This window comes from Coregonus clupeaformis, chromosome 18 (genome assembly GCF_020615455.1).
Source record: "Coregonus clupeaformis isolate EN_2021a chromosome 18, ASM2061545v1, whole genome shotgun sequence".
NCBI classification, from domain to species: Eukaryota; Metazoa; Chordata; class Actinopteri; order Salmoniformes; family Salmonidae; genus Coregonus; species Coregonus clupeaformis.
The window spans coordinates 6,147,183-6,154,814 of NC_059209.1; the positions used below are offsets into that span (position 1 = coordinate 6,147,183).

Sequence of the window (7,632 nt, forward strand, 5' to 3'; positions counted from 1 at the left end):
AATCAACAGGGGATCAAATACTTTTTTCCCTCACTGTTACATATCATACTAATTTGAGTGTCCCCGATTTTTGTTTACTATGTTACGTCGAGTCTATGAGACCAGCCTGTCAGATGAGCTGAGGTCAATTATAACTCACTAAAGAAAAGAGTTTGCTGCTCCTGCATGTAATCTTGAGTCACTGCAATGCCATGTCAGGTCAAGTTACCCAACGCTGAGCTCTCTGACATCTTTTGTCTCCCCTTGTTAGCCCACTCTGTCTCCAGGCCTCCGGTAGAAGTCTAGCTTAGCAGCCGACAGATATGAATAATATGTCAGATGATGCTGCAAATGCACTACACACACCACACAGTGACTAGCCTATGCGGAGTCGCCAGAAAACGCTAACATCCGGTTTTCAGGGATATAGTATTTTCAACCTAACTTCCGTTTCCCCTGAAAAACGGAAGTGGGAACACCGCTCAGGTGTCTTTCTACGCCTACTAGGTTAGGTTACACATGTTACACCTTTCATTATTTGAAGCTTTGACTTTGAAATCATTTCGCCTTAAGGGAGAGGCGAGAGCGGTTCCATCAAAGTTTCCCCGAATGCGCGGTACGTGGTTTGTTTCCTTTTGAAACATTGTAGATGCGTGTCCCTTGGAGGTGACACGGCATGCAGATGAACCTGACTCCATTCTGAGTCAGCTGAGTTTTAATGACGATACTGGGCCGCTTTCACCTCAAATAACTTCATCATAGCGAGAGAGGGAGAGTTTGGTCCCCTCAGATGGGGGTGAACTCACAGTTGAGTCAGTCATGTTTTTGCCCTGAGTCAGTCATGTTTTTGCCCTGAGTCAGTCATGTTTTTGCCCTGAGTCAGTCATGTTTTTGCTCTCGGCTCATGCAGACTGGACACACTTTACTTGAACGTCAGTCAGTCAGTCAGTTAGTCAGTCATGTTTTTACTATCAGTTATTTTGGCTTACAGGGGTGTCTATACATGCACTTGGCCAGACTTTGCTTGTACTCCCTCAGTCCTTAAACAGTCCTTTGCATCGTTGTATGACACACAGTAAGTGAAAGATGTGATAAGCAGTCACAATATCTAAAGTAGATATTGATATCATAGGAATGCAAGCTTTCATGGCTAGCTTGCTGCATAACTCAATGAAAGTTACGTTCAGAGGGTACAGTGTACACATTTGTAAAGCCAGGGACGGATTGGGACCCGAAATCTGTCCCATAGCATTTCTACACACCACCCCATTTTTGTGTGTGCACTTGTTGATTTGATGGGCCATTCCACTACTTTGGGGCTAGTGTTACTGCAGACAAGTGGCCAAATGATGATCAATCTGAGTAAAAATCATAATAACAGGCCCATGGACTGCAACACTTTCCTTTCTCCCTTTTTAAACAAAAATACAATGCAATGTTGTTGATCCTCTATATTTTCAAGTATTGTGGTGGCAGCATCATGTTATGGGTAAACTTGGCACCGGCAGGGACTGGGGAGTTTAGGGAAAACCAGCCGTAGTCATCTGAAAGTTCTATTTTCAGAGGGACAATTACACAAATTTGAATGCCAAAGACACACCAGAATGGCTTTCCAAGAGGTGTTCCTGAATGGTCCAGTCTCAGTCCTGATTTAAATCTGCTTGAAAATCAGACACAAGGTTTGAATATTGCTGTCTATCAAAGATTCTGACCCAATTTACTGAGCTTGAACAATGTTAACAAAAACAATAGATATATGTTGCCCTAAGGCAGGGTTTCCCAAACTCAGTCCTCGGGACCCCAAGGGGTGCACGTTTTGTTTTTTGCCCTAGCACACACATCTGATTCAAATAATAAACTAATCATCAAGCTTTGATCATCAGCTGTTTAGTGTTAGGGCAAAAACCAAAACGTGCACCCCTTGGGGTGCCGAGGACAGAGTTTGGGACATGCTGCCTTAGTTGTGCAAGGTTGGTAGAACCTTATTCAAAATGATTCACAGCTGTAATGGCTGCCAAAGGTGCTTCCACCAACTGGTGTGTGAAGACATACGCAATCAATGCATCATAATAAAAATAAATGTAGAACATTTTCTAAAAATTTTCTTTCACTTAGAACATTTTAAGTAGTTTGTGTAGATAGGGGACAAATCTGATTTAATCCCTTTCTAGATTTAAATTTAAGGCAGCAAAATGTGAAGACTGTGCAAGGGGTGTGTAGACTTTCAGCAACTAATGTTCTCCTAGTTTTTGTCATATCCAGAGCATACAGTGCATTCGGAAAGTATTCAGACCCCTTGACCTCTTCCACATTTTGTTACGTTACAGCCTTATTCTAAAATGGATTAAATAAATAAAAATCCTCATCAATCTACACACAATACCCCATAATGACAAAGCGAAAACAGGTTTTTAGACATTTTAGCAAATGTATTAAACACAAAAAACAGAAATACCTTATTTACATAAGTATTCAGACCCTTTGCTACGAGACTCGAAATTGAGCTCAGGTGCATCCTGTTTCCATTGATCATCCTTGAGATGTTTCAACAACTTCATTGGAGTCCACCTGTGGTAAATTCAATTGATTGGACATTATTTGGAAAGGCACACACCTGTCTATATAAGGTCCCACAGTTGACAGTGCATGTCCGAACAAAAACCAAGCCATGAGGTCGAAGGAATTGTCCTTAGAGCTCCGAGACAGGATTGTGTCGAGGCACAGATCTGGGGAAGGGTACCAAAACATTTCTGCAGCATTGAAGGTCCCCAAGAACACAGTGGCCTCCATCATTCTTAAATTGAAGAAGTTTGGAACAACCAAGACTCTTCCTAGAGCTTACCGCCCGGCCAAACTGAGCAATCGGGGGAGAAGGGCCTTGGTCAGGGAGGTGACCAAGAACCCGATGGTCACTCTGACACCGCTCCAAAGTTCCTCTGTGGAGATGGGATAACCTGCCAGAAGGACAACCATCTCTGCAGCGCTCCACCAATCAGGCCTTTATGGTAGAGTGGCCAGAGGGAAGCCACTCCTCAGTAAAAGGCACGTGACAGCCCGCTTGGAGTTTGCCAAAAGGCAGCTAAAGACTCTCAGATTCTTTGGTCTGATGAAACCAAGATTGAACTCTTTGGCCTGAATGCCAAGCGTCACGTCTGGAGGAAACCTGGCACCATCCCTATGGTGAAGAATGGGGGTGGCAGCATCATGCTGTGGGGATGTTTTTCTGCGGCAGGGACTGGAGACTAGTCAGGATCGAGGGAAAGATGAATGGAGCAAAGTACAGAGAGATCCTTGATGAAAACCTGACCCAGAGCGCTCAGACTGGGGTGATGGTTCACCTTCCAACAGGACAACGACCCTAAGCACACAGCCAAGACAATGCAGGAGTAGCTTCGGGACAAGTCTCTGAATGTCCTTGAGTGGTCCAGCCAGAGCCCGGACTTGAACCCGATCAAACATATCTGGAGAGACCTGAAAATAACTTTGCATTGACGCTCCCCATCCAACCTGACAGAGCTTGGGAGGATCTGCAGAGAAGAATGGGAGAAACTCCCCAAATATAGGTGTGCCAAGCTTGTAGCGTCATACCCAAGAAGACTCGAGGCTGTAATCCCTGCCAAAGGTGCTTCAACAAAGTACTGAGTAAAGGGTCTGAATACTTATGTAAATGTAATATTTCAGTTTAGTATTTTTTGTAAATTTGCAAACATTTCTAAAAACCTATTTTTGCTTTGTCATTATGGGGTATTGTGTGTAGATTGATGAGGAAATAAATATATTTAATCAATTTTAGAATAAGGCTGTAACGTAACAAAATGTGGAAAAAGTCAAGGGGTCTGAATACTTTCTGAAGACACTGTAGGCAGCACAGTGATATATTCAGCCATGGTCATGCATTACATTACGATAGATCATAAAAAACTGGGAGGACAACAGTGTAGCATCATGGTATGTCTGTTAACTGCATACCATTTTAATTATGTTAACTGGGGGACATTAACTTATGTTTTGGTTCGAAAATGCTAATATTAACTGTTGGTGGCAGTGAAAAGTTCAACCAAACCAAAGTGTGAATTGCAGTCTCTCCTTGTCCATAAACTGCTTTCTGGGTAAGGGAGCAAATATGTACAGTACATTTGTAATTTGGAAGAACTATCCCTTTAAATGTCATACAAATGCATGTCTTGCATTTCTTTTTTATTTATGTTCTTGTAATTATTTGCGGTCTAACTTTCCCGCTCCTATCCAGTGCATGAGCTTTATCAGTTAATTAACTCTGAATCAAAATGTATCTGATCTCCTTTGCCTGAAAGTCCAATTTCTCGCTGAATGTAAAGGACTTTTGTTCAGGTGCTTATGCTATCAATTGGATACAAGGGCTGAAAATCAATAAGAACCTCTATTATGGTATGGTTTGCTAATGTAATATTTGAATCTCCCATGATCCATATTATAATGGAATGACTCACTGCCATAAACAAGACTATTCATATCATTAAGAAAATCATGCAAAAAGGTAGAGTTATGATGACACATGATGATTCCCCATCTGCTATTCTACTGCACCATCATTCTTTCCAAGGTGACAGACTTTCATGGGTGTTCAACCATCCATGCACCTCACACACAGTCAAAAAACCAAAGCCAAACATCTCACCATGTTTGTGGAAAACTCCATTGGTGACAAATACATTTAAAATTCATCAAAGATGAACGGGATGACCAACCAAACAAGAACCTCTCTACTCACCTCTGTTAGTCCCAGTGGAGCTGTGAAAAAGATGCACTGCCTAGCGGGAATAACGGCGTGCGATAACCACTCTAAATTGAACAGAAACAGACATTGTTCCGCGGATGCCCGGTCCCAAGGAGTCTCTCTAAACATGGGCAGCATAGCTGGGCTGGCTGCTGCTTATCGTCCTTCTCAGCTCGATCCATGGCCATACAAGGACTCTGCTGATGGGGCCTGTCACTCTGGGCTTCTGGAGTAGGCCGACTATCTGGCAGCTCCTTGTCGCCACCGACACATGGGAGATAAAGAGTTTGGAGTGTTTGGATGGTGGGTACCTTTTAGACAACGTTGAACACCCCCCACCAATGGAGGAATGTGGTGGATAAGTGGTTCCCTCCAGGGTGATTTTCCACTGTTTCCAGGCCCTTTGACCATGGAGGTGGTATGTGGAGATTGGTTATCTCCATTAATTGTCTTGAAGTCCCAATTAGGGATCCAGGGGAGAGGTGGATCTGTAGAGGAGAGGTGGAAAAAACGGGGATCTTCGTAGTGTTTCAGATCTCCCAAATGTGTTTGTCAAAGTGACAAGGTTTCAATCTGTCGATACATTTGGAAGCGTTGTAACTCAAAAATTTAAACTATAGGGGTCCGTTGTCTGATTTCCCATCACTTGCAAGCTTTATTGAATGTGTGTGTGTGTGTGTGTGTGTGTTCAGCCCTTTTACACATGGTTCACAGTGTGTGACGGACTACATGCATCACACTCTCTCGTGACACAGTACAGTACGTGAACATCAGTTTGGAAGTTATGACCACTTGCTGCCAAATACATTTTGATTGATAATAAACCAGAAGCATTCAATGAGCTATTTCAATATGGCTTATGTTCCTCCCTTTTCCAGTGTGAAGCCAACAAACTCCCTAGCAAAACTGAGGTGAGAGCAAGGCAGTGATTATTTCAAGAAGATAGCACACCCAACTGATAGCACACAGATATCAACCATCTTCTACTAGTGTCTGGTGGAAGAGTAGAGCTATTGAGAGGAAGGGTGGCAGGCTTAAAAGGGTTGAGGCTCATTAAAGCTACTGTAAAAAAAAGGAACTCATTCTCTCAGACAAAATGATTGACATATCTGCATATCTGAAACCATAATCAGCTAATTAGCATAATCTGCCATTTTAGCCCTCATGCACTTCATAGTCAGGCATGAATGTAAATGAGGATGTTACATACTCTAAATTCTGCTATGCTAAGTGTTATAAAACAATACGAAGCATATAGCTGAGCTTTGTAGAGTAAGCTGTCGTTGGTAGTTTCACACCATTTGGTTTTCCTCTCCAATCGAGTAGTAGTCGTGATTTATTTGCAGTGACAATGCTCCCTCCTCCACGCTTCCCTTGAAAGAGATGCCTTATCTCTCCTCTGTGGAACAGAATCTGTGTCTGAGCTCCATTTCATTTGGCCCCAAGCAGCACGCTGCTCTATTTACTGGACTCTTTGTGCTCCATCGACATCATGATCCAAGTTGGAAAATTCAAGTAATGCCAAACGTCTGTTCCACAGAGTTAGGATGCATACATTAACCTCAAGTGGGAGCAATCACTTTCGAAGCATAAATAAGTGGTGCTATTGGATGAGCTCAGATGGTATCTTGGTAGCATTTACATACGGAAATTTTCTTTAGCTTTTGCCCAGTGAGTGGGACCTTGGTTTTGCCACTTTTAAGTTGTGTTGTGTTCAGAGGAAAATAATAATGGATATGTTTCTACAGAATACCCCATGATCTCAAAACACTTTATTTTGGTTTTGAGGGTAACTTACATCATGGAGCATCCACCATTTTGGAGGACAATGCTACAAAATATTAGCTAGTCAAAAATCTTGAGACATAAGCTGGCATTCAATCATTGCAGATATTACCTTTTTTCACACTGCTTTTTCAGATTTGCATAGCATTTACCTCAGAAGGAGGAAGTTGACATATGATATAGAAATGGGTAGTCTCGTGGTATGACCAGTTCAGTATTGATGCAAAACCTGGCTGAGAAGTCATCTAGGGCACACAACAGCACTGCCAATTCCTAAATCAAGTCTCAACTTCCTCCAGCCCGGACTTGCTGCTGTAAAGGGCAGTGTGGAAAACTATCATCTGCAATGATTGAATTCCAGCCAGTCTTGTTTGAGACATTGGAATTGCATTGCTTTTCTTACATACATGTACATAATATAATTTTAGGTTGTGGCCTTGTACTTTGCTGCAACTGCAAATTGAGTGTTAAAGAATTTGAATCACAAGCTGAATGACTTGAGTCAACTGACAGTCAAAATAAAAAGGTAATTGAATTAATAGACAGTCTTATGCCTCATTCCCCTCATATCCAAGAGTTAACTTGATGAAGACCGACAGAAAGAACTACAAAGGCTAATGTGGATTTCTTCTAATTTATATTTAAATTACACCTGCTTTGGGGATTCAAACCCATTTCAATGCAATTTGTTTTGAAAACTAAATTAAGACATTAATGCCCATATGAATGCAGTTTCTTATTGTGAGGATAGATCATTTGAATATACAGAGACAAAAATAAGTTAACTCCAGTAATTATGGAAGACAGGATATCATCGTAATGAACCCATTGTGCCATCTCATTCTTGCCGCCCGTGACGTGATGCAAGATTTTCATGTGACTGAGGGGATTTGCTGAAGCTGCTCGACGCTACTGATGCTCAGGAGAAAGAGTCTTACATGAACCACATTTCAAATGATCCCAAAACAAAGGACCCATCAAAGAATAGCTCAATCTGTCAGAGAAGGAAACACTACAAAGGTAAATGAATAAAGGCCCACGAAAATCTCCAGGCAAGAAGTTGTTAAATTGGACTGTTATGATGCATCGAATGATAAAGATTGGAATTGTGG

The 7,632-nt window shown here is 41.9% G+C and overlaps 1 protein-coding gene across 3 annotated transcripts in view; it reads right to left on the bottom strand.

Moving 5' to 3' along the window:
- The window catches only part of LOC123493066 (sodium/calcium exchanger 1-like), a 49,313-nt gene extending 44,474 nt beyond the window's left edge, over positions 1 to 4,839 (bottom strand). For all 3 annotated transcript variants that reach the window (XM_045226757.1, XM_045226756.1, XM_045226755.1), the window contains exon 1: positions 4,730 to 4,839. The gene's annotated coding sequence lies outside the window, so the exon portion shown is untranslated. The remainder of the gene's footprint in view (positions 1 to 4,729) is intronic.
- Positions 4,840 to 7,632: the final 2,793 nt, after the last annotated feature.